The sequence below is a fragment of the Piliocolobus tephrosceles genome, chromosome 2 (assembly GCF_002776525.5).
Source record: "Piliocolobus tephrosceles isolate RC106 chromosome 2, ASM277652v3, whole genome shotgun sequence".
Taxonomy (NCBI): Eukaryota; Metazoa; Chordata; class Mammalia; order Primates; family Cercopithecidae; genus Piliocolobus; species Piliocolobus tephrosceles.
The window spans coordinates 146,874,911-146,902,534 of record NC_045435.1 but is presented as its reverse complement, the minus strand read 5'-3'; positions in this window follow the sequence as shown (position 1 = coordinate 146,902,534).

Below are 27,624 nucleotides of genomic sequence, written 5' to 3'. Positions count from 1 at the left end.
TATTTTGAAGATTTGTTTCAAGATTTGGAGCTCCTTTTAGCAGTTCTTGTAGTGTTGGCTTGGTAGTGTTGAATTCTCTCAGTGTTTGTCTGAAAAAGACTATCTTTTCTTCATTTATGAAACTTAGTTTTGCTGAATACAAAATTATTGGCTGATAATCGTTTTGCTTAAGGAGGCTAAAATAGCTCAATTTTTTCTAGCTTGCAGGATTTCTGCTAAGAAATCTGCTGTTAATCTGATAGATTTTCCTTTATAGGTTATGTGGTGTTTTTGCCTCACAGCTCTTAAGATTCTTTCCTTTGTCTTGTCTTTAGATAAACTGATGACTATGTGTCTAGACAATGACCTTTTTGCAATACATTTCCCAGGTGTTCTTTGAGCTTCTTGTTTTTGGATGTCTAGATCTTTAGCAAGACAAGAGAATCTTTCCTTGATTATTCCCTCAAATGTGCTTTCCAAACTTTAGATTTCTCTTCTTGCTGGAAAACACCAATTATTCTCAGGTTTGGATGTTAAATATAGTCCCAAACTTCTTGAAGGCTTTGTTCATTAAAAATTTTTTTCTTTGTCTTTGATGGATTGGGTTAATTTGAAAGCTGTGTCTTCAAGCTCTAAGTCTCTTTCTTCTGCTTCTTTGATTCTGTTGCCAATACTTTCTAGCACATTTTCATTTCTCTAAGTGTGTCTTTTATTTCCACAGTTGTGATTGCTTTTTCATTTATGCTATTTCACTGAAGAATTTTCCTTTCATATCCTGTATCATGTTTTTGATTTCTTCAAGTTGGACTTCACCATTCTTTGGTACCTCCATAATTAGCTTAATAATCGACCTTCTGAATATTTTTTTGACAACTCAGAGATTTTGCCTTGGTTTGGATCCACTGCTGGTCAACTGCCATGATCTTTTGGGGTGTTAAATAACCTTGCTTTATCATATTGCCAGAATTGTTTTTCTGGTTCCTTCTCATTTGGGTAGACTATGTCAGAGGGAAGATCTAGAATTTAAGGGCTGCTGTTCAGATTCTTTTGTCCCACACAGTGCTTCTTTGTTGTGGTGTTCTCCCCCTTCCCCTAGGAACGGGGCTTCTTGAGAGCCAAACCATGGTGATTGTTTTTGCTCTTCTGGGTCTAGCCACCCAGTGGAGCCACTGGGCTCTGGGCTGGTTCTGGGGAGTGTCTGCAAAGAGTCCTGTGATGTGATCCGTCTTCAGGTCTTTCAGCCATGGATACCAGCACCTGCTCTAGTGGAGGTAGCAGGGGAGCGAAGTGGACTATGTGAGGGTCCTTGGCTGTGTTTTTGTTCAGTGCACTGGTTTTGTGTTGGTTGGTCTCCAGCCAGGAGGTGGTGCTTTTGAGAGTGCATCAGCTGTGGTCCTATATGGAGAATGCAAACTTGCCCTAGGAATACCTGGTTAAATATTCAGGTTTCTCAGGTGGTGGGCAGGGCCATAGAGCTTCCAAGAGATTATGACCTTTTCTTCAGCTACCAGGGTGGGTACAGAAAGACCACCAGGTGGGGGCAGGAATAGGCGTGTCTGAGCTCAGCCTCTTCTTGAGTGGGGCTTGCTGTGGCTGCTGTGGGGGATGGGGGTGTGATTCCCAGTCCAGTGAAATTATATTCCCAGGAAGACACGGCTGCCTCTGCTGAATCATACAGGTTACTAGGTAAGTGAGGGAAAGCTGGCAGTCATAGGATTCACCGTACTCCCACGGAGCCCTCAGTCCTAACGATCTGTCCCACTTCCACTGTACCCACCCAATAGTACCAAGTCTATTTCCTGGCAGCTAGTGACCAGGGCTGAGAACCTGCCCCAGAACATGGCCCTTTTCATTGAGAAAGCAAGCCAACTCATGGTTTTTCAGTGCCTCATGGAGCCTGCAGCGGTGATCCAGTTCCTTGAAAGGGTCTGTGTATTTTCTTGCTTTTCCTGATGTGTTCCTATGGTAGTTCTTGGAGCAAAAGTTTATGATGTGAGTCTCCATATGCTGCTCTGTCCATCTGAGCAGGAGCTGCAAGCTACTCCTGCCTCCTGTCTGCTATCTTCCTCTCACTTCTCAAGTACTGTCTTGAACCTCTCATTGCATATCAGGGCGGAAAGCATATTACTTCGCTTCTATGTCAATAAACTGTAATGATATCCTATCCCCTATCCTTCCTCTCATGATAAGATGGTGATATCAGAATCCATTGAAGCATTTCCTCTAGAACCAGCTGGAATTGATTTTATTTTAGTTGTCCTTTCTAAGTACTCAGCAGATGTACAAACTGAAGGAAGCAATAATTCTCTGGAAAAGAAAACTGCTGAAGTTCAGCCACATGTCCTTTCTATATCCACTGGTATAACACAGATCCAGTCTTACAGAAATGCTGACCTGCTGCTGCTTGAAACAGTTATTTTCTGAAGACTGAGGAGTCTGGGGTTCAATCTCTGTATTTTTATTACTCTTAAGTTCCTGTGGGGGTGCGTTTGTTCCACTTGGTTTTTGAAGTTGTAGACTGCTGTGATTTAAGTCAGCGTAAGTTCAGAGTTGTCTTTTAGGAATAAATTACGATTTTATTGAAGGCTTGCCTTTTCCCTGCACATTTTGTTGGATATACAATAAAACATAAAATGGGACCTTTTCAAAAAACAGTAGGAGAAAAATGTCACAGTTCTGCTCTGTCCTCTGAACTTTAGAATCTAAGCAATTGTAGAGGTTAGTTGGCTATTTCTTGGTAAAGCACAGGAATGAAACTTTACACTTTGTAAGAAGAATGAATGGAAGGACAAAGCTGAAACTGTAGGACGGAAGGACTTAGTTGACCACAGCTGCTTCTAATTCTGTCTCTTCGGTGCCTGCCTTCCAGTGGACCACAGGTCCCCCTCTGGAACTGATCATGTCTCCACCCTACGTGTTCTTTAGGCTCACTAAAACCCGTTGGGTAGAACGGAGACAAACCCCTCTTATGTTCACTCAAAATAAAGTTATAGTTTTATAAAGGCGAGTTTTAAGAAAAAGAAAATAGAGAAACTAAAAGCAGACAAAATGAAAGAAAACTTAGAAAATAGAGAAACTAAAAGAAGACAAAATGAAAGAAAACCTGTACCTTTTCTAAAAGAATAAAGGAAAAATAAACACATGGAGAAAATGGAGGCCGTAGAAATAGATTCATTATTCTCACCAAAGATCAACTTGATGGCTGTGCCATAGCAGGAACAAACAATTAGTTTCTTCTCTTACCTGAAATTTCTGCACTTACCTCAAACCTCTTGTTTATTGTGGGTTTTAACTGAGGCTCACTATGAGCTAGTTCAGTGGAAGTTACGTGACCTGAAAGGTAGGTGGTATCCTTGGAGCCTCTGTGCTATAAGGAACCTCTCTTACTTGGCTTTGATTAAATCCTGGATTCACTACACTCTGTGTGAGTTTTCTAGGTCTCAATTCCATTAACTGTGATAGACTAAAGTTCTAAAACCTATCTTGGAAATTATTGTAAGTTATTAATGTCATCTTTATAGTTCTTAGTAGAAGGCCTAGCACAATGTAGAAACTCAAGAAAATGATAGATAATTTGATTACTATGATTAATTAGAAGCATCTATATCATCTTATGACTAATGTTTTCCAAGTATCAGTACTTCGTTTTGTTTTAGGTACTCCATGAAAAAATCTATAAAGTTCCTTCCACAGAGTGAGGTGTGCAGTGAGTATTTCATTCTTTCATTTTCAAGCAGCAATACCCACTGTTTCCCATCTCAGAGATGCTGAAGCAGCTACAAACAGTAAAATAATGGCCTTTTACATTTATGAGAACTTACCAGGATTTGAAAGCAAAACAAACATGTAAAGAATCAAATTATACATAAATTCTGCTCCCCTCTTCCAAGTTTGTCTACCAGTGAGTTATCTAATCCACATTTAAATCTCACTTTTCTGTATTCAATTAGCATTGACTGTTGAATACTAAGTTATATAATAAACTATGTGTTACACAATGTTATTTTTAGTTGCGTATCAGCTGGGCTGGTCTTGAACCGTAGAGAACAGGGCTAGAAGCAAAAACCCAGGAGATTTGAGATGTTTAGAAACAAAGCATAAGTTGAAGCCAAACACGAAGTCTAGAACCAGGCAACAGATAGAAGCCACTAACTTTAGCTGAGCACATGTCATAGATGTGCAGTGGTCAAGAGAGCAGAAACAGTCACCAGGGAACAGATGACATTAAAGGAGAAACAAATGTATTGACATAGAAGGAAGTTAAAGAACTTTAGGGTTGCTGAAATGAGCATAAGTCCTAGGGCTTAGATCAGCATTTAGTCTTTTCTGCTCCCTAGGTATACAATTATAAACAGATCACTTCACCCCCGTAAATTAAATTTTGCTTACCTATAGAAAGGGAATGGTGTTTATCTTACCTACCTTCCAAGTTGCTGGTGATATAATCAATAGTGAAGCACTTGATAAACAATTGAGTACTGTGTACATTGTAAGGTAAAGTAGCCTGTGGGTTGGATACCACATACAGATGTATTTTCTTTGGTCCATATATGGCATCCAAGCCATGAGCTATAGAAAATATGGATTTCTGGATTTCTTTGAAACACTGAAAGATCTGGAGCCTCTGGACCAGTGTTACTGGATAATAGCAATAGGCTGAGTGTTTGCATTTATAACCTGTAATAAGAGACTCATGTCTCCTTGCTGCTCTAGATGCAGATCTGACAGCCCAGGATAGGATTAATCAGAGCTCAGGGCTCAGGAAGCCATTCTCCACATCTGGCAGAGCCCTACAAAATCTTTGCAATCAGATTAACAAAGCAGTGACATGATGTTCTATTAGTGGGGGCATGGACATGCAAAATCATTATGCAGAACAATTCATTATCATAGTTGACCATGTGCTGGGATTTCAGCCACATGTCGATGTGGCACAACTGAAGATGCATGGATAAACGCTGTGGCCAAGGCATTGTGAGAAAAATTGGTGGGAGCTAGAAAGCTAGCTCTTAAGCCCAGCTTCAAAAGAAACACAGTTCTGGGATCACCATTCATTTTGCTATTTCTGGGCCCTTTCACTTCTGCTTTAGCAAGGTACCTGCTTTAACAAGGTACATTCTTGCATGAATGTTTTCTTTTCTCCCTCAATTCTTCTTCCATCCTGGTGTTTAGATATCACTGGGGTGGGATAGTGGGAGAGGCAGCAGTTTTGTTTTTAAGTATATCAGTTCTCCTTTTTGATATCAGCTTTTCTTTTTGAATAGTCCAGGATATACTTGCCTCTCAAGCACCTTTTTATTTTTTTCCTCAAAGCCAGTTCTTCTTATGCAACAGACTTATTGTATCATTCACAGATTGTACCATGAGGGTTCACTTTCTTGCACCTACATGAGGCCACAGCCTCTAAACACAAAGGTCTTTTTATGACTGCTTATTGAAATACCCAGCAAGAATTTTCACCAGACAGAGCTTTAGTCATGTTCTACCTCTGCTACTTACTAAAATGGAAGGACTTTATATAATTGCTTAACTCTTCTAAGCTTTAGTTCCTTCTTCTTAAAAATAGGAGTTGTAGGAAGAAAGATCAGTGGGTCCTGTTTCATTTGGTTACTTTTACATTAAAATGCAATGAATCTCTACGTGTCCTCTGAACTTGTGACTGGCTGGGTAAGCCAGATTTCAGTGTGCTTCACAGACCTGGTGACCTTGGACTTGGAGGGGAGAAGGACACAAGATGTCTCACTGAGGCCTTTTGGAGTAAGCTATTCTCCAATATACATTTCTTACAGGATGCTTTTCTACTTACTCATTTGGTCACTATCCTTGAGTGCATAGCTCTTTATAGAAAACAATTTCAATAGTGGAAGAGAAACGATAAGTTTCATTCACATACGAAATCTCAAATCAACCAATCAATATTTATAAAGCACACTCATCGTCTTTGATAAAAGATCTCAGTGTCACAGGTCAGGTTCCCCAGAACGTGCACTCTGAAGTAAAAGCTCATGTATGGTAACTTTATTACAAAATGCTCTTCAGAACAATACTCTTGGAATAAAAAGGAAGGAAGCAGGATTATGAAGAAGAGAAGTTTTGGCTGTGATGCAATCTCAACACAACATTGTTACCCAATCCCACAGATAAAAATGGCTGGGATTGCTGTTTAGAGTGGGTGAAGAGCAAGCCTTTATACTCCACACTGATAAGTTGTCAATTTTGGCTACCTCTAAGAGAAGAGTCCCCTTCAAAGAAGCAACTCTGCCTAGCCCATGGCAATTTGAAATGTGGGTGGGAACCGAGAAGCTAAATAAATAATCGATGTTTTTGCTTTTCCTCAGTATGGATATTTCCCCTTTTGAAGCCACCTAGAGCATTGCATGTACCACTTACTTTTACATGATGCTTTATATTTCACAAATATTATCTCACATGCCTCCCATGATCTTTCTTGAAGCAGATAAAGCACATATTATTTAGAGAAAAACAAACAAAACTTTTCAGACTTTTCCCAATCATTTTGGGAAAAGTAGCCTTTAACAAATAATAACCTTTGCCGGACTTAGCTTTCTTTTAAACAAAATAGGGGTGTAAATAACTTACCTGCCTAATATTTAATCCCAGCACTAGGATCTATGAATGTGTACCTTGCACAGATTTATGTGTTTGCTAAGTGGAGGAGACAGCCACAGCATCTGTATCCTGTGGACTACTGTTCCAGGGCTCTATACACTGCCCCACACTACCCTGAGAGCAGTGAAGTCAGTGATGGGTCTATTGTCTGAGACTGTACAAAAGACAAACACAAAAGCATGTGAAAGAACAAGGATACAATCTGAGGAAATGTTTCCAGTGTACAGGTGTCTTTGGAGTGTTTGAAATTACTTGAATAACAATGAGTAATATTTCCATGTTACATTTGCCTTGAGATTTTTTTCCACTCCAAATTGAGCAATTTGTGCTCCTAAAGTGGAATCATGTGGAGCCAACTTGACAGAATTCTCTGCAAAACTCATGCCTGGGTTTTTTATTGCCAGTTGTTGGCACAAGCCTTCTAGTGTGGTAGACATGCTATTCTCTAAACTTAGCTTACTCTATTAGTGAAAAAGAAAAGCCATGACATTTAACTCCAACGTTGTTTATTCTCAGGTTATATTTCTGTCTTCTGGACATTCCAGTTACACTCTTTCCAACTGAGAGGGTTTGTAGAACCACTCTATACTCATGGGTAGCCTCCATTTTCCCGATCCGTGGGGTCATGTTTAGCTTACCCATTTTCTCACAATTTCAGCCAGCATTTAGTTTCCAAGCAGATTACCTGAGAATGAGGAGCTGGAGCTGACTCAAGTCAGCTCTCATCAGCATTCAATAATACAGGTACAAGATGGGTGAGAAAAAAGACAAGACACATGGAAAAGGGTTCTGATGAAAGATGATCAGTGAAGCAGAAAATAAGGACATTGCTGGGTTGTTTGGCCCCAGTTTCACACACCTTCCAAGCTATTTATTATGACAATGTGAGGCTTCCTGAACTACTGAAATGTGCCATTTCTAGTACTATGGTTCTGATATTTTGGAAAATCTGGCTGTGTTGCATGTAAATTATGATTTTAGATAAAAGAAAGATATATATGTCTTAGGACTATCAATTTTAAGGACAGAATGCTCCTAGCCCCCTGACATGAAAGAAGTGGGGTAAGAAGGGAGAGGAAGTAGTTTCTCTTACCACTCTGCCTTTGTCCTGGACAACTCTTCTGGGAAGCTCAGGCTATGAACTACCCTCTTAGGTTGTCTGAACTTTTTTCTGACATGCCCTGTTGCATTTTCATTTCTTATCTCAAACACTTCCCTCATAAAATCTTCAGTTTTGGCCGGGCGCGGTGGCTCAAGCCTGTAATCCCAGCACTTTGGGAGGCCGAGACGGGCGGATCACGAGGTCAGGAGATCGAGACCATCCGGGCTAACACGGTGAAACCCCGTCTCTACTAAAAAAAATACAAAAAAAACTAGCCGGGTGAGGTGGCGGGCGCCTGTAGTCCCAGCTACTCAGGAGGCTGAGGCAGGAGAATGGCGTAAACCCCGGAGGCGGAGCTTGCAGTGAGCTGAGATCCGGCCACTGCACTCCAGCCTGGGCGACAGAGCCAGACTCCGTCTCAAAAAAAAAAAAAAAAAAAAATCTTCAGTTTTGCCACTGGAATCTCTTCAAGAAAAAATTTTAAAGCATAGTATTGATTTAAATTACATTCTTTAATGCATTATTTTTTGTTTATTTGTAATTACAAATATTATTGAATGGTGCATTTTCCATCATTGGAAGAAGCCAAAATGTTCTGGTCACAATTCAGGTTGACAATAAATACTGAGTTTCACTGTTGTCCTTTCCTAATCTGCTATAATAATATGAACGGAAATGAAGCCATCAGAGAAAGATTAAAGGCCCTCAGCTGAAAGGTTGTCAGGCTTTGTCAGGCTTTGTGAATATGGGGAGCCATAAAAGCTTATCAAACTGTAGCATTTTGGAATGGGATGAAATATTTGAAGTGAAATTATATGGACAAACTACACAGTGGTTCTATTGTAACCACAGTGGACATGAGCTCATGATAATAACTTCAGCTATAAGGCCCAGGTCCATTCTTTAGAATGGGGAAAGCACTTTAGAGCTTCCCTGGAATATTCTTGACACAGTGGTATACATTATACCGAAACATAATTGTTCTGTTTAAAACCACAAACGTGAATTCTAAACTTTCTAAGAGGTCACCTTTTCTCAGATCTATCTTCATCCTCTTTCTGTCTTCGGGATTATTGCAATCAACATTTAGTTATCATGTCTGTCCTACTTTAAGCAAACTGACAGGCAGACAAACAAAACCGGGAAAAGGAACCAATGACTCTTCAAATAGCAAGATCCTTTTTATCTTAATTTTCCTTCTGGCTACTTACCCATCTCTCCTCTGGTCAGAATGAAGTTTCTGAAAACAGTGTTGTTTCATGTAAGATGTTAACAATAGGAGAACTGGATGTGGGTGTATGAGTACTCTCTGTACTATCTTTGCAATTTTACTAAATCTAAAACTATTCCAAAACAAAAAGTTTAAGCAAACTATTTCTAACTTCTCACTCAACTTTTTTTCTAGAGTTGATTTCCAGGAAAGATATTTTTTGGGATACTTTCAGCATGTGGTTAAATAAGTCAATGATAATTAAAAATGTTGACAACTAATTTCACCACAAGAGTCAAGGAAATTCATATATGGAAAAACAATTAGCTAGAAATGTGTAACAGAAGTTAACTGAGTTACTGTGTTTTTCTTGAAGCAAACAAAGATTTGAGAATGTAGACTATGTGTGCTGGAGGCTCCATGCCCTTTTTGATTTCTTTATGCATTCTTGAGTAGAAAAGAGCAGAGTGCTTGTGGTTTTTTTTCTAGTTAATTCTGGCTCTGATCTGTGGCATCCTCTGAATTTAGAAAGAAGCCATCTGTTATCCCACTTATGGCACCTCAGGTACACATTGCTGGTCCAGATGAAGAACACAGTCAATCTTCTTTGATTTATCCACAAACATAATTCACATAAAGCATTATTATATAAAATAGAATTTACTGAAGTTTTTTTTGTAATGCCAAATATGTGCTTTCCATGTTAAACATTCATGTTGAAGACACATTGTTTATTAGTAGTAGGGTGTTTTTTAGAGTTTCTTTGAAATTGCTGTGGACATAGTCTGTAGCCTCTGCTCTACCTTTCCCTCTCTTATCTGCTCTCCATCCCTTTCCAAGTCTCTATTTCTTATCTAGAACAATTTAGCTTTCTTCTCTTTCGTATTTTCCTCTCATCTCTGTTTATACAAAAGTATTATTTTAATTATAGATGATTCTTAGCTATTTTTTGATACCAGGTATTTAATATTGGTGTGTTTTTGTATTATTTTGTTTTGTCTTGCTGTATGTATCTAACAATATGCATTTTCCTAGATCAAAATCATTCAGTGTAAATATAATGTGAGTCATATGTTTACTTTTGCATTTTCTAATAGTCACATTAAGGAATTAAAAAAATACAGGTATAACAAACATTAATCGTATATTTTATTTAACCAAATAGTTTTAAATGTTGTCTCAAGATGCAGCCAATATCAAAATTATTGAGATATCTAATCTTTTTCATTGTACTAAATCTTTATAATCTGGTGCGTATTTTATACCTCCAACCTGTCTGAATTCAGATGCTAAATTTTCATTGGATATGCTTGATCTCTCTTTAGATTTCATAAAATCTGTAGTGAAATTATTAGATTTACATACTCAAGTCATTTCAAACATAAATAAAAGTTTTTCAGTAATTGAACTGAATTATCAGAAATAATTTTCCTTTAATACTCGTATCTATGATGACAAAACATGTTAATATTTTATAAGAAAATGGATTTACTTTGAAGCAAAAGCATATCAATTTTAAAACTGATTTGTCCAAATTAGGTAAATTCACTAACTGTGTCAACTTGGAATTACTAATATTAAACTCAAAGGAAAGCTGCATAAATTGAAGGGCACTTCCAAATTTGACAATGTGAACAAAATATTTTAAAAGTTTTCATTGTATTTTTCAGCTAGTTTATACAGCACAGTCAATTCTGCAAATTGATTCACATTAGAAAAATTTGTAACATCAATATTACTGTATTTTTGAAAATTTTCATTTCAGGCCGGCCGCGGTGGCTCAAGCCTGTAATCCCAGCACTTTGGGAGGCCGAGACGGGCGGATCACGAGGTCAGGAGATCGAGACCATCCTGGCTAACACCGTGAAACCCCGTCTCTACTAAAAAATACAAAAAACTAGCTGGGCGAGGTGGCGGGCGCCTTTAGTCCCAGCTACTCGGGAGGCTGAGGCAGGAGAATGGCGTAAACCCGGGAGACGGAGCTTGCAGTGAGCTGAGATCCGGCCACTGCACTCCAGCCTGGGCGGCAGAGCCAGACTCCGTCTCAAAAAAAAAAAAAAAAAAGAAAGTAAGTTTTCATTTCAAAATAAATGTTAGTACCTCTCTGCTCACAAATAAGATCTTTATTTGAAACTTTAAATTTAGCTTGTTCATATGCAATACAAAAAAGTCCTACATTATCTTGCCATTTTTATTTGATTACTGAATATTTGGTAAGTAGGTTTTTATTTCAAGAAAATTTAGAATTGGAGTTATTTAGAATTACAGTATATTATTATTTCTAAAAATTATGACTCAACCAATGAGCACTGGCAAAGAACTTAAGGTCATTAGATATGTTGTCTTTTATTTCTTTCAATAGTTTCAAAAACTGGTTATGATTCATGTATTTGTGACACATTTTATAGCTTACTTCAAAAGCTAGACCATAAAGACTTTCAACATGTACCATGCAGCGGAACAACACAGTAAGGGAGCTAACAATCTCTTGTTTTAAAATTTTAGTAAGTCTGGGTTTTTGACATAACATAGAGCACTGTTTACTGATACTAAATAAATATATATATATATATCTCTAGCCAAAATCTTTCTTTAAATATGTAAAATATTCAAAAGTATCTATGCCCCGAGGTTGACATTTTAGGCTGCAAGTTAACAACATTGACTTATAAATTTGAAAGTCCATTGAAACAAAATATGCCCAACTATTTAATTGGGCAATATGTTTTATATTGTACTTTTTTTGTAAAGCCAAAAAAATTATTTACAATATTTAAAATGTATAATTAACTGATCTTTGATATTGTTAGAAAGGTGTACAGTGGGAATTGTTTTGTACTTTAACTTTCAATTTTAACTTAACTTAAAATCCTTATTATGACTTGCTAACTTAATTTTCATAATTGAACTAATAATTTATTTGCCATCTTTTCCTCTAAAACTGACTTTTTGAGCATGCACAGGAATCCAAGCTGTTTTATAGCTTGCCGATGTTATAATCTCAGAACTTGTTAAAAATCATTCATAAATTTTTGACATTTAATTTTTATTTTAGGTGATTAATTCATTCAATTCTTTTTTGGCTATTTAGATATGATTTGCTATCAAGTTTACTATGTTCGCTTGATATTGCTCTCTTTATTATTTCCAAGATTGTTTTTGTAAATCAAGCAGCTTCTCCATTTTGCTCTGCTGAAGCAATTTATTTATTTTTTCTGAAGAGGAATCAGACTATGTTAAGGAATAAATCATATAAGACCAATTAAGTCTCCTGAGATTGAGGGGCGGACCATGAAAGGAAAAAGACTGATGACATTAATAGTGTTAAGTGCTCATGATGTGCCACTATGTGGACTTTAACAATATTTTGATGCCATTACACTTCACATAACATCCTTCCTAAAAGACAAAATTATTAATTAGATAATAGCTTTAAAATTTAAAATTAGATAAACTAACCCCTTCCCCCAGTAGGTTTTGTTATTTTAGAATTGTGCAGGCTTTAGTCTTTTTTCATCCTATTTTTTTAATTGACAGATAAAAATAGTATATATTTGGTATAAATAAGATGTCTTGAAATATGTATACATTTTGGAGTGACTAGATCCAATTTAATTAACATATGCAGTACCTCACAAACGTCATGTATTTGCGGCAAATAAACTTAAAATTCATTCTGTTAGGATTTTCAAGTGTAAGTACATTGCTATTAACTATAATCACCATGTTGCACAATAGATCTCCTGATTCATCCATGTTATCATAAGTGACAGAATTTTCTTCTTTTTAAGGCTGAATAATAATCCGTGTGTGTATATATGTATGTATAAATAAAACATTTTCATTGTCCATTCATCCATTGATAGATACTTAGGTTGATTCTAGAATAATGCCACAATGGACAAAGGAGTACAGCTGTCTCTACAGATAGATTTTCTTTCTTTGGGTATATACCAAGAAATGAAATGTCTAGATCACGTGGTAATTCTGTTTTTTAATTTTTTAACAAGTCTTCGTAACAGTTTTCCATAATAGCTGTACTAATTTACATTTCCATAATGTATAAGAATTCTCTTTCCTCCACATCCTAATACTTGTTATCTTTTGTTTTTCTGATAATAGCCATTCTAAAAGGTGTGAGATAATATCTTATTGTAATTTTGATTTGAATTTCTCTGATGATTAGTGGTTTTGAGCATTTTCCATATACCATTGGCCATTTGTACGTCTTCTTTTGAAAAACATCTAGTAAGACCCTTTGCCAGTATTTTAATTAGACTATTTTCCTTGCTATTGAATTCTTTAAGATCTTTATTGTTTTGTGTATATGTAGATACATATATTATTAATGTTGTTTATTTATTTGTAAATTTATTTTTATAATTTCAACTTTTATTATAGGTTAAAGACTACACCCACAGGTTTATTGCATGAGTAAATTGCGTGATTCTAAGGCTTGGGGTTACAATGATCCCATTACTCAGGCAGTGAGAATACTACCCAACAGGTAGATCTTCAAGGCATGCACCCCTCCCTCGTTTCCTTGTCTAGTGATCCCCAGTGTCTATTGTTCCCATTTATATGTTCATGTGATTTCAGTGTATAGCTCCAACTTACAGGTGAGAACATGCAATATTTGGTTTCCTGTTTTTGTGTTAGTTCACTCAAAATAATGCCCTCCAGCTCCAACCATGTTGCTGGAAAGGATATGACTTTGTGTTTATTTATGGCTGTATAGTATTCCCTGGCGTATATGTACCACATTTTCTTTATCCAATCCACTGTTGATGGGCACCTATGTGGATTCCAGGTCCTTGATATTGTGAATAGCACTGCAATAAACATATGGATGTGTGTGTTTTTGATTGAATGAACAATTTTCCTTTGAGTGTATACCCCATAGTGGGATTGCTGGATTGAGTGGTAGCTATATTTTGAGATCTTTGAGAACTCTTCATGTTTTACACATTAACTCTATTAGATATATGGTTTGCAAATATTTTTTTCCATATGGTAGGTTGTCTCTTCACTCTGTTGATTTTTTTTAAATTGTGTAGTACTTTTGTTTTAATGTAATCTTATGTGTCCATTTGTCTTCACTTTGTTTTATTTTAGTAGTTATACAGTTTCAGGCCTTATGCTTTAAATCTTTTATCCAATTTGAGTTGAGTTTATTTTTGTACCTGGTGTGAGAAAAAGATCCAATCTTCTTTCTTCTTCTTCTTCCTCTTCTTCTCCTTCTCCTTCTTCTCCTTCTCCTTCTCCTTCTCCTTCTCCTTCTCCTTCTTCTTCCTCTTCTTTCTTCTTTTTTCTTTCTTCTTCTTCTTCTTTTGAGACGGACTCTCACTCTCTCGCCCAGGCTGGATTGTAATGGTGTAATCTTGGCTCACTGCAACCTTGGCCTCCTGAGTTCAAGTGATTCTCCTGGCTCAGCCTCCTGAGTAGCTGGGATTACAGGCACCCGCCACCACACCCAGATAGTTTTTGTATTTTTAGTAGAGATGGGGTTTCACCAGGTTGGCCAGGCTGGTCTTGAACTCCTGACCTCAGGTGATCCACCTGCCTCGGCCTCCTGAAGTACTGAGATTACAGGTGTGAGCCACCGTGCCTGACCCCAATTTTATTCTTCTACATATACATATACAGTTCTGCCAACACCACTTATTGAAGAGGCTGCCCTTTCTACATTGTGTAATCTTAGCATCTTTGTCAAAAATCAATTGATGGTAAATGGATGAATTTATTTCTAGGCTTTATATTCTGTTCCATTGGTCTAGATATTTGTTTTTAGGCCAATACAATGCTGTTCCAATGACTATAGCTTTGTGGTAGATTTTAAAGTCAGGTAGTATGATGCCTCTAGCTTTGTTCTTTTTGTTAAAGATTGCTTTGACTATTAGTGTCTTGTGGTTCCATGTGAATTTTAGGATTTTCTTCCTATTTCTGTGAAAAATGCTACTGGAATTTTGATAGAGATTGCATTGAATCTATAGATCTCATTGCATAACGAAATATTTTAACAATCCATGAACATAGAATACTTTTCTGTCTATATTTGTGTCTCTTTAGTTTCTTTCATCGAGGTTTGATAGGTTTGGTGTGTAGACTCTTCGCCTCCTTGGTTAAATTTATTCCTAAGTTTTTTTTTTTTTTTTTTTTTTTTTTTTTGAGATGGAGTCTTGCTCTGTTACCCAGGCTAGAGTGCAGTGGTGCGATCTCAGCTCACTGCAAGCTCTGCCTCCCAGGTTCACACCATTCTCCTACCTCAGCCTCCCCAGTAGCTGGGACTAGAGGCACCCGCTACCACACTTGACTAATTTTTTATATTTTTTTATTAGAGATGGGGTTTCACTGTGTTAGCCAGGATGGTCTCGATCTCCTGACCTCATGATCTGCCCACCTTGGCCTCCCAAAGTGCTGAGATTACAGGCGTGAGCCACTGCACCCAACCCTTATTCCTAAGTATTTTATGTTTGTTTTGTTTTGAAGTTTTTTTTAGCTACTATAAGTTTGATTTTTCTGATTTCTTTTTTGGAAAGTTCATCATTAGTGTATGGAAACTCTACCGATTTTTATATGTTAATTTTTGTATCCTGCAACTTTACAGACTTTAAATTAGTTCTAATAGTTTTTAGTTGGTATCTTTAGAGTTCTAGATGGTAAGATTATATTGTCTGCAGAGACAAACTAATTATTTTCTTCTGATTTAGATGCTTTTAAATCTTTCTGTTGCCTAATTGCTGTGGCTAAGACTTGCTGTATTACGTTGCATAAAAGTGACAGGAGTGGGCATCCTCGTCTTGTTCCTGATTTTAGAGAAAGAGCTTTCTGGCTTTTACCATTGAGTATAATGTTAGCTGTGGCCTGTCATACATGGCCTTTATTATGTTGAGTTATATTACCCTTACACCAAATATGTTGAGAGTTTTTATCATGAAAATATGCTTTTCAGTGCATTAAATTTTAATTGCCATATTTATTTTTCAAACTAGAAAAACAATTTGCTTAAATTAATCATAAAATAATAATACATATTTTAATCCATTTATCAATTGCAGTTTACATAGGTACTGTTGTAACTGCTGCTGTTTGCATAAAATATTCAAATAAAAACACTACAATCTTAAATCAGTACATAGTGAAATATCATTCAAACTGAATCAATCCATAGACACCAACTAGATTGGTGAATAGCTTATGTGTAATACTAGAAGTGATTAGTGTTCCCAACATGTGCAGTAAAATACGACAATAATATCTCACATGATGCAATAAAGTGAAATATAGCTCTATCAAAATAATGAAGTTGTATAACACAAATGTATTTTACACTGCTTAGGTTTTAAATTTTGAATAAATTAAAATTAAATAAAATGAAATGTTAAGTTTTTTGCTAGCCACATTCAGCTGTTCAATAGCCAAATATGACTAGTGACTACCGTATTAGATAGAACAGTTCTAGATTCTACATTGGCATTTGTTAACATTTCGCACTCTCAGTGTTTCTCAGTGTTTCAAAATGTTCAACATGTCTCTTTCTCCTGCTTTTTATAAAATTATATTTTCTAAATCTTCCTATCTAGCACATCGCCTGAATGTCAGTGAATATTATGTAAATGAATAAATAAACAATGCTATACTTTGCCAGTGTTTTTGTTCCTTCCATTATTAAGCTTCTCCAGTATATTTAGTGATGTTTTTGAAGAAAGAGTAATAGCCCAATTAATTTCTCATCTCTCAATTTTTATCAGTATATTTCAGATAATTTTCTTTCTTAAAATCTCTTGTTATGAAATATCGATCACAACCATAGAGAGAAAAATATCAAATACCCCAGCCAAAGCACCCTGTTTTAACAATCATCAATATATAACCAATCTTTTTTCATCTATTTTCTCCAAATCCCAGTTTTTGCCCTGCCCCACCACCAAAACTATTGGAGTGCTTTAAAGGCAATCACAAACTTATTCACTCAGAAACACTTCACTATGTTACTGTAAAAGATAAACTCTTTTAGAAACATTAACACAGTAGCAATTACACATCTACAAAATATTTTTTTAAAAATCACAAAATACACAAAATCAGTGTTCAAATTTCCCTAATCATCTCCTAAGTGAGTCTGAAATTTTGTCCATGTCTGAATCCAGACAAATTCCACAAACATCTGTTAATTATCTCTTAATCTATAACAATTACTTCTACATTTATTTTATTTACTGATATTTGTTTACTGAGGAAACAAGATCAATTTTCTTACAGAATTATCCACATTCTTTGTTTTGCAGGGACACCCCTATGTTGTATTGTTCACCATGTCTCTTTCTCTTGCTTTTTTTTTTTTTTTTTTAATGGAGTGATAATAAAATCTAGGGACCATATCAGTTTCTAAACTTCTATGCATCCAGCAGGTTTGGTGTCAACTCTCTCAGATAAGCTCAATTGCTACCACTCATCTGAATTTTTCTAGTCACCAAATATTGGTGCTATCATTCTCACATATTCTCTCATTCTCTGTGGGTTTATGCCTCTTTAAAAACCTTTTTAATGTAAATTCAGAAAGGTGTGGAAACAAATACATATGTCCAATTGCCATACTTTTCTATTCTCCTTCAACTCAATAATCTACATTTTTGCTTTCTCTTTATCATAGCTGCTTTCTAAAGTTACCAATAACCTCCACTTTAGCAGTTCCCACTGATTATGTGTTTTCATTAACACACTATTTCATAAAGGGCTTTAATCCCTTCATATTATGGGAACCAATTTCTCCTGGTTCTTCCTCTATATCTGTATTCTTTCCTTTTTAAAGTTCTTCCTCATTTTTTGCTCTTCGGCTGTCTCTTAAGAAATAGATTTTTTTTGTTCTGTCTTTGTATATTTTTATAGAGACCTTTCTATTTTTTACACAACTTAAGACTCTCCAAATGTGAACTCATCATTCTCTTGCGGACCCATATGTAAACTCTATATGAGCAGTAAATGTGTTTTTTTATGCATAATTTTATTTCCAGCCCTCATAAGTAACTGGCATAGAGTAAGTATATAATAAATGCTGTAGAATGATTTAATCCATGGATAAAATCATTTTAAAGGGAAGTTATATTTTCTTATATCTCTAACTAGATATCTTTCATTCCCTTCATTGGATTTTCTTTCTCTACCACCAGGTAAATGTTGTTCCCCAGGTTTTGTGCTGGATCTTCTACTTGTCTCATTCTAAATTCCTTTTCTGTGTTTTCTCTTAAATAACCATGACTGTGGCTACCCTGTTAATACTTGTGCCTTCTTACATTTGGATTTCTAATTCCAAATTTTATGTAAAGTTCCAGGTTCATATTTTCAATTTCCTACTGTGTACCATCAGGTCTCACTCTTGCCCCTAAAACTTAACACTTTCTGTATCCGACACTATGGTCCCATCATCCCTCACAATCTATTGTTTTATCTTTAACTTACTATCCTAGATTAATAGCCACCAGTTTGTCTGGGATAGACTCCACTTTATCTCCCCACATCAGTGAATCAGTTGCCAAATCCTATGTCATCCAGTCCACAGAGTTTTGAATCCAGTTGCCTTTTTATGTTAATATTGCTACTATCTGGCCAATGTCCCTGTTTGCCCTTGCCTCATGGCAACCCTTTCCTAACTGATCTCATCACTATTCCTTCTTACATTTGTCCATGTCCTATGTTGCCCAGATGATTATCTCTGCAAAAATCAAACTTAACTGCATATTTCCCTTAAATAAAACCTGTTTCGCTCCCATTGTCACAGAAGGACCTGACAACCTGTCTTTGTACACTTAGCCTACAACCTGTGTCCTTCACCCTTAGAGAGACAGAGTTAACTCTGTCTCTTTCCCTTTATAGTGGGTTATAGTGGGCTCTCGATTACCAAGCCCAGTGGAATTATTTTGTCCTTTGTTACCTCTCTCTGTAATCTTTAAGAGAAATACATATATATTTCTCTCTACTTAGAATGGCCATCTGTTTCTTCTTCACCTGAGGAATCATCCAATACAACTTTCAAATGAATATTCAGAGAATTTTCTAATGTAGAAACACAGGTATTAATCTATCATCATTTCAAAAACCATCTCCCTTTATTTAAGAATGTTATTCTTTTCTACAGAAAAGCCTCTAGTGTTTACTGGGGAGATTTGTGTTGTGGGAAGAAGGGGACAGTGCTGAACTGCACACAATCTAACAAATCAATCCTGATAATTAGTGGAGTGGCAGATGGGGAGCCCAGCCATGTTCACGCCTTTCTGAGAACCAGCTCAATTCCCATCTCTGCTCTGACACATTCTTGCAGGTAGTTAGCCACTCTCTGTGTTTCTTTTGCACTCTGTTCATAGTTCCATTAAAGAACTTGTTATATAGCTTTCTAGTCATTTGTTGACACATCTACTAAAATGTGAATTTCTTAATGGCAAGTCCATTTTATCTTTATATTTCTGCATATATAGTTTATTCTAAGCTCATTTATTTTGAATGAATAAATGTTGGAAGGAGACAACAAAGTGTGAGAGATATGTTTAAAACCTATAAATGTAAAACCTTGAATGAAAAGCTTGTTCTTGATAGTTTTTAAGTTCTTGGATGATGTTATTTCTAGAGGGTAGACAGTATCTGCCAAGGTGTAAATTTTTAATAAAGGGCTGCTTTTTTAAAGAGATCTTTAAAATATCACAGTTTCTTAGGTGTGTGCATTGAGATTTCAGTTTATCTGTAACAGAACTACTTATTTAGGAACTGTTTCAATGGCCTGGGGTATGGAGACCACTCTTCATGGTCTCCTTTGTGACATGACCAAGGCCACAGCTCCTGTGATTTCTGGTATGTCACATTGCTAACTGGGAAACAGAAGGGGGACTTTTTCTAAGAATCCCAGCATCTACTTGGAAGCAAATAGACAGTACATTCCCCTTCACTCATTTCAGATAAAAATATTATTTTATTTAAAATTATTACAGGTGCTGTGTAAATAACATTTTAATCCATAGTCATTTTATAAATGGTATTGTGTTGGCCCATATGCTAGTTTCTACCTTTTTAAAATACACAACTAAGAACCCGAGCACTCTCAAGAAAGGTTTTTTGTTTTTTTTTTTAATTTCAGTGTAGGAAGATTTACTTGACTTTCAACCAGTATTGGTAGCAGGTAAGTTTAATGAGATTCTTGGAATACCATCACCTTTGAGAAGCAGAAAATCTAAGCTTGAGTAACCTGAGTTGCTAGGGGGAAAGAAGAAGTTTAACTCTGACAACTCTAGTAGTGCTGTAAATCCAAATATCCAGCAAGAGATTTGTTTTGGATAATACTAACTACATATGTGCATGTGAACTCAAAAAGTTATAACTTGGAGCCTATGAGTGGCACCACATTAGGAGCTGTGTAGGTAGATGGACCTTGTATTATCAGGTAGACAAATTTCTGAAGGACTGTGCAGGATTCTGCTTCAATAATGACAGCAGTATTACTTTCACCAGGCTCCAGACTTTTCTACTCCTGATGTCAGGAGGAAGCTGATTTACCTTTGGAATGAGATAACCTCTGGGATCCCTGAACAGCTAAAGGGCAGATGGAAATAAGCCTTGGTGAGAAATGATGAGATTCCTGCTAATAAGTCAAGATGAATTTGCATGATTAATTAAAGAATTATTAATGAAAGAATAAAGAGACGACATATTTGTTCTCTGCATCTGTGGCTCAGAATAGTTACACAGAGTCGTTTGTAGAAGTTTTTTTGCGTGCTTTGTGAAAGTCCAATGTTGTGACATCACTAAGTGAGATCATGCAGTTAAGGGTACTTAATAAGGTGAAAATATACACATGAAAGAAACTTTATAATACATTATTAGTATGAATTTAAAATTTACATAAAAACACCTACGAAACTATAACAGTAGCAATTACTCTTGTGAAACTATTTTAAATAATTTGAAAGAAGTAACTTATCAACAATATTTTCCTAATCCTTTCCCACAAGACAATGAAGATGGACAAGGAACATATCCCAGTGCACTTCTATTATAAGTCATTTATCCCAGACTGTGATGCAGGTGTGCTTAAGTCCGAAATGCAAGTGACTCTCACTTAGAGGCAAAATACATTCCAGCTGAGGAAAAAGGCAAGACTTTTGTTGTCCTTTATGACGTGTTTAATCCTGTTGCTTTACATTCATTATGGATGTCTCTGGATGGTGCCAAAATGGTGAGAGTGGAAGATTAAATCACATTCAGTCAACCACTTGTTTTGCTCATACTGTGCCAACAATAAAAATGCCATTTAAATATTTTTCATCAAGTTCACTGATTTTTTCCCCATAATAGTCTTTATGATTTCCTTTCTTTTTCTCATTTTGAACATAATTTGCTTTTCTTACCTAGTTTCTTTTGTTTGTTTTTTGAGACGGAGTCTCACTCTTGTTGCCCAGGCTGGAGTGCAATGGCAGATCTCGGCACACTGCAACCTCAGCCTCCCAGGTTCAAGTGATTCTCTTACCTCGGTCTCCTGAATAGCTGGGATTACATGCACCCGCCACCATGGCCAGCTCATTTTTGTACTTTTAGTAGAGATGGGATTTCACCTTTTTGGTCAGCTGGTCTGGAAATCCTGACCTCAGGTGATCCGTCCCCCTTGGCCTCCCGAAGTGATGGGATTATAGGCGTAAGCCACCACGTTCAGTCTGTCCTATCTAGTTTCTTAAGGTAGAGGTTTAGGTTTATTTATTTGAGATCTTTCTTCTTTGCTACTGTAGGTGTTTACAACTATAGATTAACCTCTTAGCACTAGCATTTTATCTGTTTTGTTGTGTTTTACTTTACATTCAACTCAAGTATTTTCTAATTTCCTCTGTGATGTCTTCTTTGACCCATTAGAGATGTTAAAACACTTTAGAAAGCTCTGTGACCTACTCCACCCACAATGGAGAGGTGTTTAGCAGGAGGTGAGTTTGAGTGGGTTCAAGTAATGAGACTGTTATTTCTCCCGGTATTACCGGCAACGTGAGCTGATATACTCAGGACTACCACTGAGCTGGGGATTTGGAGAAGGGACTCGTGTAAGTTAAAACACCAGAAATCTCACTGGTCTTACCGATAGTCATTCATTTTTTTTGACTAAATATGACTTGGGTTGCTGCAAAGCTTTGGTTAATTTCCAAAGTTTTTAAAAGTTGATTCCGACTATTTTTTTTTTCAGGGATTTTTATTGCTGATTTAATGGAGGGACAGGCTTTCAGAAGTCTTTAAATTCTCCATTTTCACTGATGTCACCCTGTTACCAGAAAGGGGTCCAAACTCTGACCCCAAGAGAGGGTCCTTAAATCTCATGCAAGAAAGATTTCAGGGTGAGTCCATAGAGTAAAGTGAAAGCAAGTTTATTAAGAATTAAAGCAATAAATGGTTACTCCATAGGCAGGGCAGCCCCAAGGGCTGCTGGTTGGCTATTTTTATGGTTATTTCTTGACTATATGCTAAACAAACAAAAATAGATTATTCATGAGTTTTCTGGGAAAGGGGTGGGCAATTCCTGGAACTGAGGGTTCCTCCCCTTTTTAGACCATATAGGGTAACTTCCTGATGTTGTCATGGCATTTATAAACTGTCCTGGTGCTGGTGAGAGTGTGTTTTAGTATGCTAATGCATTATAATTAGAGTATAATGAGCAGTGAGGATGACCAGAGGTCACTTTCTTCACAATCTTGGTTTGGGTGGGATTTGGTCATTTTCTTTACCTCATGCTGTTCTATCAGTAAGGTCTTTGTGACCTGTATCTAGTGCTGACCTCCTGTCCTATCCTGTGACTTGGAATGCCTAACCTTTTGAGACTGCAGTCCGGTAGGTCTCAGTCTTATTTTACTGAGCCCCTATTCCAGATGGAGTAGATCTGGTTCAAACACCACTGACAATCCAAACAATTTTTTAAAAATGTTTAGACATACAAAAAGAGACAAGTAGACATATAAAAGGAAATTCCAATAACTTGGTCTCCAGCTTACAATAAGTATGTCTTTATTGAACACTCATGTGACTGGAAATGTGCTAGGGGCTTTTAATGTATTATCTTATTTAATCATTTTAACACCTAAAAGGGGAGTGACTAATGGTACCAACCCCTTTTAGGTGTTAAAATAACAAACCACTTTATGAGATACTTCTATTATTTTCATTTTTAGATGGAAAAATGGTACTTGGAAAGTTTAAATAATTACTTGAAATCAGTGTCATAGATAAAATTTAATGCAGGGCTGATTAAATTTTTGACTAAATTATCTCATTCTCTTCATCACGAATCATTAGATTTGGTGATGCCATTGGGAGCTACAAAAATATGTCAGACTATTCTCTCATATAGTAATTCATTACTTTCCTGGAAACAGTTGAGGAAAATGAATATATGAAAATTTTAGTCTTTATATTGATATTAGCTATTAATCATTTACCACCTACTGCATACTACATTCTTGCCATGTATTATCTTTAATTCTCATATCAACCCAGTAGGATGGGTATTCTGATTCCCTTTTTATATGAGATAAAACTAGAGGTCAGAGAATGTAAGTATTTTCTAATGTCACACAGTTAACAGATGTCTGAGCTCAAAATCAATTGCAGGCTTATCTGATATCAGAGCTCAAGCTTCTCCCATTGTGCACAGCTGCTTAGTCCTTTGTAGACAAAGTACTTGGGAGATATTATAGGTGATAAAAGGGCATCAGTGGCACACAACGGCAAACTATTCTACTCCTGCTAAGACATAATTGAATGGCCATCCATCTTTTTGAAAATAATTGCTATTTTGGAAGCCCAACATGGAAAATTTCAAACTTAACATAAAAGAAAAGTTATGTTCCACTAAGAAAATAACTTCTCACACACCAGGAGGTCCTCAGATATGGTCAAAAATGTACTCGTTAATTCTTTTCTCTTAGAACCTAAAGAAAAGCAGCACTAAAAGGAGACATTACTTTCATGGACCTGCCATTACTATGCCGATCCTCAGAAATGAAGCTGGTTCTTATTAGTGTTTTGTTTTCATGGGTCACCTCTAATATTGCCTAATATTGTGTGAGGTTTCTGGGGCATAGAGAGCAGAAAATCCAATCCCAGACCTCAAGAAGTTTACATTATTTTTCTGCATATATAATTTATGTAATATTTCTACAAAATCGTAAGATAATCTACACCTGGGTAAAGAACAATCTGATGTTCTTCCTTTGTGTTTTTCAGTGATTCCCAGCCCATGACTTTAAACCTCAGATATAACAAATGTAACAAAATGGAGAGATAAGAAACTGACTCTTACATCCATGATAATTCAGTTTCTTATAACAATAACAGCTATCAACTTGATGACTAATTATTGTGTTTTAGACATTATCCTAGTTTTACCTGTATTATCATGCTTAATCCTTAAAATAGCCCTCTTATAAAGGCATCAGCATTACTACCTTCACTTTTAAAATTAGAAAATTAAAACCAGAAGGAGTTAAACAACACACATAAGATCATACAGCAGTTGGATATTAAGGATGGGGTTTGAACCCAAGAATTTTATCACCCAAGCCCCCTTTAGACTACTGCATTGTATAACCTGGCATACAAAGCCGATGAAGTAAAATATGTACTATTTAATTAAATGACCATGAGTCAAGTACCAGTAGTATAACTCCAATATGAGTAAGGACATGATTAAAACAAGTTACAAAAATAGGGACATATTTGGAAAAGCATTTGAAGTCTATGGGATGGAAAAGAATTGATAACTTTTCCATATAAAATGTATTTAAGATAAATAATAAAATGATAGACAAACATTAAAATAGACAAAGGTAAAAAATAAAAGAAATATGCTTAGTGGCCAGTTAGTTCAAATAATAGGTTTAGACTCTGGTAATTAAACAAATACAACTCAAAATCTGAATAAAATGCTAATCTAACCTATCAAATTAACAAAGATTAGACATTTTAAAAAATAAAGTTTTGAAGGCTGTGTGGGGAAAATGACACATCCATACCTATACAGTAGTTGTGTTACACTTATGCAAAGAATGACAGAATAAAAGAAACATATAGTAAGCAGAAATGCAATTATTTATATTAAATGGAAACATAAAATGCCAGTGACTAGGGGTATAATTCAATAGGCTGTAAAAATAGACATATAATTAGAACTCAAAATCCGAGATCAGCCTTGCAGATACAGAAATAAAAAGACATTGTTCTTTCCCAAAACCTTGTGGGATATATTCTCTAAGACCTAAAATATGTTTCCCATTCAAAAATTCATATATATATGAATATGTGTATATAATATGTTTATTGCATATATAATTTTTCATGCAATGTGGTACTGTTATGAGTTTTAAAATATCAGGCTTATATCAAATGTAAGTTACCTGGCTATTGAGAATTGTTCTATATTACATTGCTTAGTTTTATATAGTGATAGAATAAGCTTGAAGGGACAGAGAACAAATCTGAAGCTAAAAGTATATGTTGTCACTTTTTTAAAATGTTGTTTTATCATAGAAGTAGTTGCATTGCTATTTTAAGATGAAAGTCTAATCCTTAATATGATTTAGAAAGAAAAGAAACTTTTTAAATGTCCATTAAATCATTTAAATATACTCACTTGTCAGCTCAAACATTATCTAGAAAGAGGTATATTCTCTCAGTTCAGATATCAAATCCCCTAATTTGCAGATATTTTCTTTCTTACCATAGAAGCGCACTTACATGCTTTCTTAAAGTGCTTTAATGCGTGTTTTCAAATTTGATTGCCATAATTATGTAAACAAAGCAAATATAATATTCACTATTTAAATACTAGGAAACTGAGGCATGATGACTTTAAATTGCTCTAAGACTGACAGAATGTTGGTTACAGAATGTAACAAAGTGATGTTTTAAAATTTTGATGGGGAGAGTCTGTTTTCTTTGCCTTTTATGGAGAGTCATTGAACTGTATTTTTGAAAAGGTACCCTTTATTCATTTGTACATTCATTTAATAAATAATATGCTTTAAATTCTATTAGGACAATCTGATCTCTCATTTCCTTTCATATTTTCTTGACAAAGTTGCCTCTCTGGACAAGTGTTTGTCATCTGGCCCCCAGTCCCCACTCTGCAGGAACAAATGAAACATCCTGTGAATCTCTCAACACTATGTTGTCCAGCACAAATATAATGGCCTCTATGTAATTTAAACTTCCTAGTAGCAAGAGGCAAAATTAATTTTATTAGTGCATTTTATTCAATCCAATATTCAAACTTATAAACATTTTAATGAGGTATTTTGTATTTTGTTTGGTACAAAGTCTTTGATAGCCCATGTATATTTGATACTTACACATATTCAATTTGAACTAGCTACATTAAAAATAGCTGCTTGCAAAGTTACCAAGGAAGCTCTGCTAGTTAACTTTATTCTCGTACTCTATTATTTTTCATTAATTAAAATGTGAACTTCTTTTAATTGACTCTGTATTTTTTTTTTTCTCTTCACTTTGTTCTGACCTTCTTTTCCTTTTCAGTAAGATTTTTCCTGTCTCCACAACGACCAGGCTTAGAATAGGAATAGTAAATGACCTATCTGGAGAGTAAATAAATGTTCCTCTTCCACCAAAATTCCTTTTCTCTTATGAAGGCCTGATTTCCACAAAAGTCACTTCATTTCTTTTCTTTATTATGTTATTAGTCTGCTAACTTCAATAATAGATAAATTCCAAAATTTCAGTTTCCAAACTCCAAATCTACTTCTCTGTCAGATAACATGACAAATTCAAACTTATTTTCAGCAAGGACTCTGGCATGGGGGATTTGGGGGTGAGGTTTCTATTCCACAAAGTCATTCACACACCCAGCAGACTATGCCTTCTGAAACATATTGTCCTCATGATTGTCCTTTAAAACATTAGTGTTGAATAGACAAAGAGCAAGGATAGAGAAGGCACATACACTCCTTAATTATCTGAATCTGGAAGCAGTACACATCATTTGTACTTATGTTTCATTTGCAAGAACATTCACACACGCACCAGATGCAAGGGAGGATGGAAAATGTATCACTGGCTGCTCAGGAAAAACAGCACAAATATTGGTGAACACCAACCTTTTTCTGCCACAAATGTTACTGTCTTTTCAACTATAAATCTTGTGGAGGATTCACCTACCCTGAGAAAGGTGCAGTGACAGACTAGAGTTATAGCGACCTGTATTCAAATTTTAATTCCAGTACTTGAAAAAGTTAATCAGATTTCTTGAGTCTAGTTTTTTCCATCTCTGTCAATATAGTTGGGAGTGGTAGCAAAGATTGAAACTGTTTTTTCCAATACCACTATCCTCATATTCTTTATAAAGTGAAATCCATTTTTGTTTGGGTGAGCAATTCATCCATCTAAAAGCTGCATTTCCTGAATAGGGTTAATATGTAATATATTTTTTGGTCAATGACAAAACTGATAATTAGTTTCTTTTTGGTTTAGTTTTTGATTGTTGACTAATGCTTCTATATGAGAGTATGAAAAATTTTCAGTTTCAGTTTCTTTTTAGGGCAGTATATCATAGGGAGTAATTTTACACTAAATTCCTGAGGAATCAAAAAAGTTGTGTACAAAGTAGGATAGATGTGTTATGCTGCAGTAACAAACTATCCAATTGTCAATGGCCTGTTTCAACAAAAATTTATGA